This window comes from Carettochelys insculpta, chromosome 2 (assembly GCF_033958435.1).
Source record: "Carettochelys insculpta isolate YL-2023 chromosome 2, ASM3395843v1, whole genome shotgun sequence".
In the NCBI taxonomy this organism is placed as follows: domain Eukaryota; kingdom Metazoa; phylum Chordata; order Testudines; family Carettochelyidae; genus Carettochelys; species Carettochelys insculpta.
The window spans coordinates 117,866,187-117,880,160 of NC_134138.1; the positions used below are offsets into that span (position 1 = coordinate 117,866,187).

The window sequence follows — 13,974 nt, forward strand, 5'->3', positions numbered from 1 at the left end:
TTATTAGTTCCTATTTTCTCAAGTTTAAGTCTTCTGACTTTTCTTCCGAAGTCAATTACCACCACATCAAATGTTTTTAATGCCAGTATGATTAGGGGGCTGGAGCTCATAACCTATGAGGAGAGGCTGAGGGATTTGGATATTTAGTTTGCGGAAGAGAAGAGTGAGGTGTGATTCGATAGCAGCCTTCAACTTCCTGAAGGGGGGCTTTAAAGACGATGCAGAGAGGCTATTCTCAGTAGCATTGGATGGCAGAAAAAGAAGCAATGGTCTGAAGTTTCAGAGGGAAAGGTGTAGATATTGGAAATTAGGAAAAACTATTTCACTAAGAGGGTGGTGAAGCACTGGAATGCTTTACCTAGAGAGGTGGTGGAATCTCAATCCCTAGAGGTTTTTAAGTCCCATCTTGACAAAGTCCTGGCTGGGATGATTTAGTTGGGGTTGATCCTGGTGTAGGCATGGGGCTGGACTAGATGACCTCCGAAAGGTCTCTTCCAGACCTAGAATTCTGTGACTATGGCAACATTCATCCAGGCTTCTAACATGTGACAAACAAGTAAGCCTTGAAACAGAGAGACATAGAAATATTACTTCCATTTCAGAGATGGCAAAAACAGATGCACAGAGCGGTGAGATGATTTGCTCCAAGGAAATAGCAGAACTGGGAATGCAATTTTGAATTCTCTGTATTCTTTTCAGGAGTTCTCATCTAAACCATACACCAAAACCTCAAAAACTTTCTTGTCCTATGAGCTCCTTTTAGTCAAACATGAAGTTAACTTGCTGTAGATGTACACGTTCCACGAAGCGATCACTGTAGACCTGACCTACCAGTTTTTAAAGGAAACCTGCATAATACTTTTAAAAGATGAGCCTGGGAGCTTAAATGTATTACTCTGTTAGACATCAAAAATCATAGACTAAACAGAGACACTGAATTTATGGCTTAATACAACAATCTGTAAACTCTAATCCCTTTTGTCCTATGACTGCAGAGGTGTTAACAAGTCTCTCTGCTATGAATGGGCCCTTATAATATGTGCCTGATTACTTATTCTACACAATCTGCTGCACCTTCCACTTTGCTGTGATGCTGACATTCCTCACCCACACCTGAAGAGGAGCTGTGTCCCTCAAAAATGTCTCTCATCAACAAAAGTTGGTCCAATAAAAGATATTACCTCATGCACCTTGTCTTTCTAACATTTTGAGACTGACGTGAGTACAACTACACTGCAAAGTGTCATACACTTTGAAATTGGCTAAAGATATTACTGCACATTTAATTTTACTGCATCAGCAATGTTCAAATTACATATGCAAAAGGGGGCAACAGTTTGCACATGAGCTATGACACCACAGAAAAAAATTCAAAATCCTGTTTGCTGTCCTGCATAAACAGTGTCTGTATTTATACAGCACTAAGCTCATCATTAATACATATATCTTTCCAACTCAATTTTAAACAATGTTTAACTGCAGGATGAAAGACTAAGCACAATACAGAGTTAATTCACTAGTGTAATTAAATCTAATCTCAGGCTGTCTTGATACCCAAGTCTGAAGACTTCTAACATATATACAATGTGGAGAAAAGTACTTAAAAGTCCACACATTAATCATTAGCACAATTACACCTAGTAGACTCAAGCCAATGAGATGAGTATGGAGGGGCTGCACCAGTGAAGTACAACATCCTGGCCGTGTCTACACTAGCCCCAAACTTCAAAATGGCCATGCAAATGGCCATTTCAAAGTTTACTAATGAAGCGCTGAAATACACATTCAGTGCCTCATTAGCATGCGGGTGGCCGCAGCGCTTCGAAATTGATGCGGCTCATCGCCACCGCGTGGCTCGTCTCGACGGGGCTCCTTTTCGAAAGGACCCCGCCTACTTCGAAGTCCCCTTATTCCTATGAGCAGATGGGAATAAGGGGACTTCGAAGTAGGAGGGATCCTTTCGAAAAGGAGCCCTGTCGGGGCGAGCCGCGTCAATTTCAAAGTGCCACGGCCGCCCACATGCTAATGAAGCGCTGAATATGTATTTCAGCGCTTCATTAGTAAACTTTGGGGTTTGGGGCTAGTGTAGACATAGCTCCTGAGATAAAGCTCAACCTTCCTGTGCCTCCAGCAACTGGAAACAAGGGACGTAAGCTCTGCTATTTTAATTCCCCCCTTCGAGCCTCCTCTATTTGTGCCCTCTTCTCCCACAAATAACTCCACTTTCTGCCTCTGTTTCTCAGACTTTCCATAGGCAACAAGACAAGTATCAAGCTGACATGCTTCATGGTAGTTTAAACTGCTTCTCAGAGCTACAAGCAGCATAAATCAAATTGGACACGTGTCTTATTATTTTCAGCCTGTTTCAGGTTTTAAGTAGTAGCAGCCTACAGCACAGACACCAGAGCTGTGTCCCAACACAGGAAGACAATACTTTTACACTGACTTACAGGTCTAAAGTCAATTTGCAAATGCATATTTCCATCTGAAAACCGCTTACCTTCCACAGCAAGTAACAGCTAAAATAAGTATGACAAAAATATGAACAAATATTGGCCTACATTTCCACTTTCTCTTCATTTTGCATTTGACAGCATTGTGTAAAAGAAGTTTAAAGATCCCTGCTTGTGTAGTCAGTTTCTCCCTGATGGGTAAGGTCCTTTTAGCTACATGAGACAAAAAACTCTCATCAAAAATGTAAAGGAATTCTGTAAAATATTCAGGACATATCACAGTGACTGTCTCAAACTGATTTTTTTAGGTTGGAAGATTAAAAACAAAACAAAAAAAACCCAACAAACTGAGCATCCCCTTTGCAACCAAAAAGACTAAAAATATGAGAAGCTTATACTCTGTACAAACCAATAATTTAATATATTTACATTCAATAAGGACAAGTGGATTTTTCAAACCCCAACAAAGAACGCAAACAGAATACTGCCAGCCCACAAAGCAGCAGCATTTCAAAAGTCAGTTAAGGAATTAATACAGCAAGCAACAAAATATGCACTTTCCCCCTTAAAATATGGCTAATGAAGCTCAAGGTCAAAAATTCCCAATAAAATCAACAGCCAAGTGAACATAGGAACAGCCATAAGGGTGAGACCAAAGATCCATCTAGGCCAGTATTCTGTCTTGACAGTGGCCAATGCCAGATGTCCCAGGGAGAATGAACAGAACAGGCAGTCATCAAGTAACCCATTCCCTGTCACATATGCCCATCTTGTGACAAACTCAGCTGGGGAAACTATCCCTGCCCATCCTGGCTAACAGTGATTGATGAATCTATTCTCCATAAATGTATTTAGCTCTTTTCTGAACCATAGTATAATCTTGGTCTCCACAAGATCCTCTGAGAAAGAGTTCCAGACTGTGTGAAGCTGAATGTACAGTGGGTGAAGTAGTACTTCCTTCTGTTTCTTTTAAACTTGCTACTCAGTCATTTCATTTTGTGACTCCTTGTATTATGCGTTAATAACGCTTTATTCAATTCAATTCATGATTTTATAAGCCCTCAATTACATAAGTCCTCATAGTTGTCTCTTTTCTAAAGTTTCAGTCTTATTAATCTCTCCTCATATGGCAGCTGCTCCATACCCCTAATAATTTTTATTGCCCTTTTCTGAGCTCTTTCCAATGCCAAGGCATCTTTTTTAGGTGAGGCAACCACTTCTGCACACAGTATTCAAGATGTGGTCATACTACGGATTTATATAGAGGCAATAAGACATTCTGCTTATTCTCTATTCCTTTTTTAATGATTCCCAGCATTGTTTATTTGACTGTTGCTGCACGCTCAGTAGAAGTTTTCAGAGAACTATTCACAATGACTCCAAGACCTCTCCTGAGTGGTAACAGCTAACGTAGTCCGCATCATTTTATTTATAGTTAGGATTATGTTTTCCAATATGCCTTAGTTTGCATTTATCAACATTGACATGAGCTGTCTTTCATTATACTGCAAGCCAAAAAAGATCACTTCTTCATATTTTACCAATCAACAGCAAATCAGTTTTGGCTGGATTAGGTCAAAGCCTATTTATAGGCATCCAAGACAAAGTTGCTGTTCAGCTCTGTCTGTAAGTAGATTTCTATGACAAAGATTTGACATACAAAACAAATGTTAGTGTCTTTCACTTAAAGTGGAAGCTTCCATTTCAGCTGTAAATTTTAATAGTGGCTCCAAATGGTAGCACATAAATACTAAAAAGATTCACAGATGTGCATTTTCTGCACAAGGCATAACACTAGAGGTAAGACTCCAAACAAGCATGGCCTGTATAAAACAACTGTAGCTCTTAATCAACACATGACACCTTGCCCAGTCATTCACTAATCCCAATATTTATCACTCATATCTAAAATGATCCCTCGATTTGTGGTAATATGAGAGAGATGAAGCATCCTAAATATTCCAGATATGCAAGTTACAATTGGTAAAACACACAGAGACACTGAGCTTTGCTCACTAAAAAAAAAAAAAAATAAAAAAAAATGAATAAATAAACCTCACCAAAATGAGCTAATACATTTTACATCATTTTGGAACAAATGGTGTCCCTATCTCTGCAGCAATGGAAGGCTATCATAGCAGGACAAGTGGGCTTCTATTTTGCAGAGGTACACAGGATTTGAAGATTGTGTACAATCTATAAGCTTTCAAAATGGGCTCATGAGCACTGCTGTCTAGTAGGGATTTGTGGAAGGACTGTACATCCACTGGTCATTTTATCACATGTGGGGGTGGACACAAGCAGCACAGGAGTTTACCCCAGCCATGGCTTGAATATTTGACCAAAATGTCTCAGCTGCCACTTCCCCTCCAGCTTCAGAGTGACTTAGTCCTCCCAGTGGTCACTAGGGCCTGGAATAGTATGCACCTCTCTGCTCTTTCAAACAGTCCTCTGCAAATTCAAAATTACAACACTGTATCAGTTCCTGTTCTCTTCAAATGTGCAGGGCTGTTTGCAGCTATAAAGACTTTTTTAAAAGGAAAACTACCTACTGAAAGGCAAGGCAAGCCCAACAGCCCCAAGAAAAGTTTTCCATTCTCCAACAGCAAGAAGAAAGTGGATTTGCTAAAGACCTGACTTTAGTATTCATGCCTCTCAAGCTAAGCAGAATCAGGGTTAGCCAGTTCTTACATGGCTTTCCTCCAGGAGGACCCAAACAAGATGAGGGAAATGATGCTGGCAATTCAGTAGGTGTCAATTATCTTTCTGAATCTGCAATTAACCAAAGCTCTAATACAGGTGTATGGCAGCGGTCCTCAAATTGTGGGTCACAACTCCATTTTAATGTGATTGCTAAGGCTGGCGTCAGATGTTCTGGGGCCTGGGGCCAAAGCTGTCAGCTCGAGCCCCACCACCTGAGACTGAAGCCTCAGAGCTTCTGCTCTCAGCAGCAGGGCTCAGGCTACAGATCCAGGTTTGGCCCTCGCACCTCAGATGGCAGAGCTGAAGACTTCAGCTTTGGTCCGCTCACATGAGAGGACAGGGCTCCAACAGGCTCAGGTCTCCACACTGGTACTGTGTAGCAATTTTTGTTGTCAGAATAGGGTTGTGGTGCAGTGAAGTTTGAGAACTCTTTATGTATGGATTTTACCTGAATGAATAATAAAAGCACAATCCTGACAATCTAACTCAAGAACCTATGCTACTTCTTTGCGTTAAACAGAATTAATCAAAATACTGAGAAAATTATTTCCCCTAAACTCACCTCTCTTTGCAATATTATGGGAGGGTTCTTACACTCATGTTGTAAGCAATTTCATGATGCCAAACACATGTTAATTTTCACCCCATGAGGTAGGTGGAGCGTTTGAGCAATATCTACAATTTTAAATATCGTAGAACTATAAACATGATAAAGAGGGTTAACACACTTTACACACAGGTATTTAAGTGATTTTTAAAGACTTCAAATCCCTTCACTCATAATTAACAAGCAGATTGTTAGTTATAAAACAAACATGTCCATATTCCTGCAGAAATGTTTCAGGGCAAACATTAACATGTTCTCCCAGCTCCGAAAAGCAATAAAAAACAAGTGGGAAAAGGGCTGCTACATGGATGAACTAAGTTTGAAATGGTCAATTAAATTTAGCTCTGATTAATTTAGCACACATAAGCTTTTGATTATATCATCCTGGAACTCAAAAAATTAAATTGTAACTGTTCTGATAGTGAATGTGCAGACAAATTGATCAAGTGAAACTCATTTAATAACACAAATATATACATGTGTACATAATCTGACATAACCATACTAATAATCCAATACTGCCACCAGTTGGCTGCTTGAGACATAGCGCCTCTTTTTAATAATTGAGAATTTAAAACCAGACCACCAGATCATCTCTCTGGCCTCTCATACATCACAGGCCATCAGCAACATCCAGAAACCTCACACTAAACCAACAACCAACTTTAATGGGATTAAAAACTTTTTAATGTGTTTAAATATGACAATATTTAAGTTACATTAAGTGACACTACTGTACAAACAGTGAGACATGTGACCACTAAGAAATCAAGACTCATATTCCACAAACATGGGGCAGTTAGAAATGAAGGCTTTAAGCAAGGATAAGGATGACAACAGAGTCAATGCCATTAACCCGTAACCTTTTCAGAAAGCCTCTTCATCTGTGAGACAGCAAACACACACAATATAGGAAGAGTCAATTGTCAGAGACTGGGGAACGCTTACACAAAATATGTGGCTTTTTATTGTGTGTACTGATTGAGTTGGTTTTGCATACTCAGGCGTGGACAGAACACGTTTCCAGATTTGTATGAATACTCATTGCTGCATAGTCATGGAAAATTATTGTGGAGACATACAAACATTAAGGTGTTGTTTGATGAGAAGATAATGACACTTGTACCTGCTCCTAAAAATATATCATCACAAACTTTGTCTGGTCAACTTTTTTAAATATTTGGGTACTAAAATTCACTAAGGCTTGCACAACCTATTAAATAGTAGCCTTCTCTATTAATGTACCCCTGTGCTTAACTATGGAAGCACAGAATAAATGTGAGCTGTACTGAATCCATAAATGTATCTCTCAGGCCAAGTCTACACGTGCACACTACTTCGAAGTAGCGGCGCCAACTTCGAAATAGTGCCCGTCACGGCTACATGTGTTGGGTGCTATTTCGAAGTTGAAATCGACACTAGGCGGCGAGATTTCGAAGTCGCTAACTCCATGAGGGGATGGGAATAGCGCCCTACTTCGAACTTGAACGTCGAAGTAGGGCACGTGTAGCCGATCTGCGTCCCGCAACATCGAAATAGCAGGGTCCGCCATGGTGGCCATCAGCTGAGGGGTTGAGAGATGCTCTCTTGCCAGCCCCTGTGGGGCTCTATGGTCACCGTGGGCAGCAGCCCTTAGCCCAGGGCTTCTGGCTGCTGCTGCGGCAGCTGGGGATCCATGCTGCATGCACAGGGTCTGCAACCAGTTGTCGGCTCTGTGGATCTTGTGTTGTTTAGTGCAATTGTGTCTGGGAGGGGCCCTTTAAGGGAGCGGCTTGCTGTTGAGTCTGCCCTGTGACCCTGTCTGCAGCTGTTCCTGGCACCCTTATTTCGATGTGTGCTACTTTGGCGTGTAGACATTCCCTCGCTGCGCCTATTTCGATGTGGTGCTGCCCAACGTCGAAGTTGAACGTCGACGTTGCCAGCCCTGGAGGACGTGCAGACGTTATTCATCAAAATAGCTTATTTCGATGTCGCTACATCCAAATAAGCTATTTCGATGTAGCATCCACGTGTAGACGTAGCCTCAAAGAGGCCAACTGTTCAAAACTCTGTGATCTCCTCCACCTGTTACCTTGATCACAAACCCCTAAAACAATCTCTGTCATACTATGCACAAAAGCACTCACTTGGGACTTCCCAACACCCATCTAGTACACAACTGACCAGGAACTATCTAGGTTAGCCAGTTACCAGAATGAAGAGCAAACAACTTTCTTCATAGAAGCGCTCTGCTCCTGACACTGCAATTTCAGGGTTAATAAAAAGAGTCCTTCCTGATTCAAAAGTTCTAAAGCTGATACTGCCACTGAAGGTCTAAGGAACTCCATCGTTCTGTAATTGCACGCTAAACACGGAGTGGCACCTTGGGCACTACATTCTTTAAACATGAAATGGAACTGTTACAAAGTTATAGCACAGAGAGACAGCCGAGCTAGTCTATATACTATCAAAAAAAAAAAAAAAGCACTAAAGTAGCACTTTAATGACTAACAAAATAATTTATTAGGTGAGCTTTCATGAGACAGACCCACTTCTTCAAGAATTAGACAAAGCCAAGACTGCTGAACTCTCTTTCATATTCAAATTCAACACATTAACACATGGTTTGAACCAGGATGCAAATTTTCTGGGACACTATAGTGGCTCTTTTGCTTACTTGGCTTAATCTAATCCTTCACTCTCCCCCCACAACTCTCTGATTTGCTCACCTTGATACTTTTTTTTCTGATTTGTCAACCTTGATTACTATTTTTGGTTCTCTGTGCCTAAATATTGAGTCTGTTCTGATATGGCTATGGGCTGAAGAAGTGAGTCTGTCCCACGAAAGCTCACCTAATAAATTATTTTGATAGTCTTTAAAGTGCTACTTTACTGCTTTTTTGTTTTGAAAGTTATAGCACAAATTCCAGTAACACTCCTCTATTTCTCTTGAGTCACGTAACACATTAGAGCCACATCTGCACTACAGAGGTCTTTCAAAAGAAGCCCCTCTGGAAGATCTCTTCCAAAAGAACCTCTCTGAAAAGAGTGCCTCTACACACAAAAAAGCAGCTCAAAAGAGTGATCTGTTTTCAAAAGGGAGCATCCACACAGACCCAGATCTTTCAAAAGAACAGGCCAGGGATTGAAAAATCCAGGCCCATGAAGACTGCTCTTTTGAAAAAAGGGCCTGCCGAGAGTCTACATGTTTTCTTTCAAAAGATGCTTTCAAAAGGGGGTGCTCTTGTGGAAACAGGAAAGGAAAAGCAAATTTGAAAGGAGCACCACATTTTTTCAATTTACTTTCAAAAGAATGCTGTTTTGTGTAGACGCTCCCTGGGAAATTCTGAAAGGGCTTTCGAAAAACACAGCCTTGGTGACTGATTTTCAGACTCTCCAAGTGAATTCAGTTTGAGAAAAATCCTTTATTTTGAAGATATGTCTCAGCACTGGCCCACATTTCTCTGGGAGATCTAAGAACCGACCTGTCTTCCCATAAGCTTTTCAAAAATCACTCAAACCACTACTTAAGGGTGTCATCCTGTGAATTAGGAGACAGGTACAATTGGAACAGCTTATTAACATGCGCTATATGGATAAGAGCAGAACAGCAGCCAAAGAGGATAACTATCAGATATATTGCACCATGGCTGTTTATCCTGGTATGGGTTCAATTAACAATGTCATAAGCATCTACTGCATGCACAACTGTCAGCTGAAGAAGCAAACTGCATAGACTACTGATTATAATCTGAGAACACCCACACTGCCAAAATTTAGTCTAATGCACAAGCATTAGGGTATGGAACAGATTATCAGTTCTGCTGTTATAAAAGAATTAACCCCAAACAGGTGTGCATTCCTGGATTTACAAGAATTACCCAACTGTCAAGGAGGACAATGTGCTTGGTAGATATTTCTGTCCCTCAGGCCAGCTTTCAAAGTCTCAGAAACTTCACAACTGCAGTTATGAAAATAATACAGAACAAAACAGAAAGTTATAGATCAACTTAAGCTAGACCTCAAAAAGGTAAACTGATTCACCTGTGTGCAGAGTCATTTAAAGTGGAGAAATGCATTCTCCCAATTTAGAAATGCAAAGATTTTTTGTCATACAATAACTAAAAAATTGGGGATGGAGCATGAAGAGAAGGTCTGACAAAAATCCAAAGCTTATCTAGTTCACATTGTAAATAAGAACATGGCCAAGAACAATAACTGAGCAAATAATGAATTCTGCCCTGAAGAAGCCGGATTGCGTGTAACTAAAAGCGCACTTTCACTGCCAGGAATGTTCCCTTTAATTTCTTCACCCGTATTTGGAATACATTTTATGTGCACCAAAGAATGTGCAACGGTACACCACAAGTAGAAAGAAAAACAAACTACATGTGGATACACTGCTAATCAGCTGGGTGACATCTGAATCTCTCCTGAGAGGCTGCACAAGCACACAACTTACAGAGAACTGCCTGCTAGGATCAAAAACTTGATAGTGAGGTGGCCGCAGCAGGACAAATGTTCTGGGACAGCTGTTGCCTCCGACATTATTACAAGCCAGAACTAAGGGGGGAGGGCTACCAAATATATACATATCTGTCATGCTTATGACATTTTTCTCTCTGCCTCTTCGAAAAATTTTTCCTCCTTGATCTTTAGAAATGAGGGATAGCAGAAATTAAGAGTCTTTCATGCAAAAGGGGGAAAAATAAAAACAGACTGACATGAGGGAGCTCAGATTTTGCTTCCTGGAATATACGTTTATTCCACTGCCTCTACTATCTATAACTTTCCTCCAGGACAGGAGAAAATGTCTCTATCAGTAAGGCCAAAGTATTTTGTATGCTATAATTGCACAACTGTGGAAAATTTTGAGAGTCTGTTCCCCAAATTTGCTGAGATTGAGTGAAACATAAGACTAATGCCAATTCTATCAATCACTGTAGAAGCTGGCACAGAACCAGTCAGTTTTTGAATTCAATTTAAAAACTAGCTCTACCAGTAACTACAGATCAAGTCTATGCACCAGTTCTTAGGGAAATATTAAGCATTAGAAAACAGTTAAACAATGCTGTTCAACCCTGAATCCCCAAACTAGTCACACAAGCTACATCTTCATGGCTTTATGACAAATGCAGCTTGGCAACCTTTTTCACGCTTCTTAAAAAGATTCACTTCTAGCCTAAAACACTTCAGGCAAAAAGCAGTTTCTGCACTGTCATTTTTAAAATGTTTATCACTGCTGCTGCCACACTACCATTCTCCCATCGGAGGTGCCATGGTAATGAAGCAATTCGAAGCACGCTAATGAGGCGTTACCATACATATTCAGCACCTCATTAGCATAATGGCAGCCATGCAAACAGACTTCGAATTGCAGACTGACAATGAAGACGGGGGCAGCTGAGAAATAAGTGCCCCATTTCGACTTTCCCTTACTTTCACAGAACTAGATCGGAGTCAGGGAATGTCGAAGCAGGGTGCTTATTTCAAAACCGACCCCATCTTCACTGTCAATCTGTAATTTGAAACCTGCTCACATGGCTGCCATTATGCTAATGAGGCACTGAATATGCAGGTTAGCACCTCATTAGCCTGCTTCGAGTTGCCTCATTATCATGGCACCTCCGACGGAAGAATGGTAGTGTAGCCGCAGCCTCAGTCTACCAGTAGTCCAAACATGAAAAAACAGAATTTACTCCTTCCATTATAATGTGTTAATATAGTTATTCCCCAATGCAATCTGAAGCACAGACTCAACAAGAAACAGCAAAGTGAGAGAAGGGCACAAAATCTTGTTCCTTTGAAGTCTCCACCTAAGTGCTTCAAAGAAAATGGAGCAGAGGAATGACCTATATAACTTAAGTTCCATTTGCCCTTTGTCCTTTACGGGAAAGAAATACCATGGCATGTTCCCTATCAGCAAAGTCATCAAATGCATTCTGTGGCTTTCCCCGACATAGGTTCATCTGGTTGCTAGGGATGACCACAAAAGAATAAAATCTTTTAAAGTTAAAGCCATTTGGAGCAGCTATCTTTCAGATATAAATTGGCAATCTTGAACCACCACATAATCAGAGTGTCCATGTCACATAAAAAATTTTACTGTAACCAGCAGTATTTTTCAGCCACTCAGTCGTGGAGCCTACTAAGACACATACTCCCAGCAAATACTTATGCTTCCCTGCAAAGCTCTTTTTTTTTGTTTACCTTGAACCAAGGCTGTATGCAAAAGCCAAAAGTTCTCTTGCAGAGTCTGTCAATTTGATTACCATAAAGTCTGCCAAAAATAATACCACAAATTCCTTACCTCCAGATAGCTAAATATCTTCCATGATCAAGCTACTGTGGTATTCCAGTATTTCACTCTTAATAGGACCCTCAATTTAAAAGATCATTACAATGAATTCTACAGCAACTTTTAGTTTTGCTAAGTACTGCTTATATCTCCATGATTTCACATATAATCCAAGAATCAACTGAGTTTTAAATTCAGAGTTAAACTTCAGAAACTTGAGTTGGCAAACTTTTAATAGCTGACATTTTAAAAACAAATCAACAATATGACCAATATCGTATAACAGAGCGCACTCCACTACTGCATGCAGTTAGCAGAATTGCATTTGCCCTAATTTAATAATGACAGGACTGGTTAGATTGTTACAGTGAGATAGGTGATACATTATATTGCACTATGTAGCAAGTTCTTGCCTCTTGAGAATAGTCTGCCCCACATTAAACCTCAAGGAAATTAGAATCAAGGTATTCATTGCAGCAGGATCTCTACCTGGAAATCTATTCCCTGGAAATACATGTGAGCCCTCAAGCAGAAAGGAGAACAATCCATTCTGCAACAATTTTGAGGTTTTGAAATTTGATTTTGACACACACCCTTTCAAACATTTGCCATGAAGCGAAGTTGTCTCACAAAAGCTGTTTTCACATCTCTTTCTCTTTCGCTGGTCAGAAATGACCAGAGAGACTACCCTAGACCACAGAAACCTTCCCCAGCTTTCCCAAAGCAGCGTATTTTGATAAAAAATCAATTTTGTCAAAAATGTTCCAAACGAGGCCACTTTCAGGGCACATTTAAGAATACTTTTGTCCAGATCTGCCACTAACAGCAGATCCTGGAATCAACGGGCACCAATCAGCTCTTTAGAGCTTTGCACTATATGAAGCATATATTGTTTGTGAGATATATTCTTTAATCCAATCCACACAAAGTATACTAAGAAAATATAATGATGGGCACCTCTTATGTACCAAAATATCTGTCCATCACTCCAAAACTGCACACACTTTCCTTGGAGTGCACGCTCATAACCACAAATGAACCCATACTTTGTTTGAGCTAAATCATACTTTTGAACTAGATAGGAAATAATGTACAGCTTTTGTAGGCAACAATTTATCTAGTTTTTACAAAAAGTCTCAATCTTCAGTACCTTCCTAACTAGAACTGTGTTTGAATGGTCTTCACTAGGAAGTCATTAACAGTTTCCAATCCGAGCAGAGGCCTACAGTGGAGCATGGAGAAGTCACACATCATTTAACACCCATTAAGACCTGCTTCTACTTCATGTAGATTTTTATATCACACGTTACTATAATATTTGAGAGCCTAACTTTACCATCAGTTGTAAATGCTTTGACATATCTAGGTATACACTGAATCACACACCTTGGGAACTGAGTTGATAATAATATAACTCATTTACTATTATTTTTGCATTGTATCCTTCATTCTGAACTCTGACTAATTAAGAGCCATGGTTTTAATGTCAATATGTTAAAGATATTTTTGATTTTCTTAAGTGATCCTTTCTGTACGGTTACTAGATGGGCTGTACGACTTTGTTATATCAAAAAGGAAGGAAAACAGATGAGAACTTTAAAAACAGTCTCTTTTGGATGGGAAACTAATGGTAGAGTGTTACACTCCCTAAATCCAGAGAATTTCACCCCAAACCTACATATGACAATAGTTACTCCTCAAGAAATCAAAAGCTTGACACTGCACCCATCAGAGTAACTAAACCCTGTTCCAAAGTTTGACAGAAAAGTTGCAACTGAGCACACCAAATCTTTGCTTGTGAATTTAGAGATCAGTTGCATTTAAGACAATATGCAGTGTGGAGGTCTCCCAGATTATACAGCGTGATTTTTTATAGTTATATAGGAAAAAAAACAGTGAATTTTGGGGATATAAGATTTGATTCTGGTTTTAAC

General features: G+C 40.0%; 1 protein-coding gene across 4 annotated transcripts in view; it reads right to left on the minus strand.

The window, feature by feature from the left end:
• Positions 1-13,974, minus strand: part of CDKAL1 (CDKAL1 threonylcarbamoyladenosine tRNA methylthiotransferase) — a 665,249-nt gene that overhangs the window by 636,786 nt on the left and 14,489 nt on the right. The gene's annotated exons all lie outside the window — the stretch shown is intronic.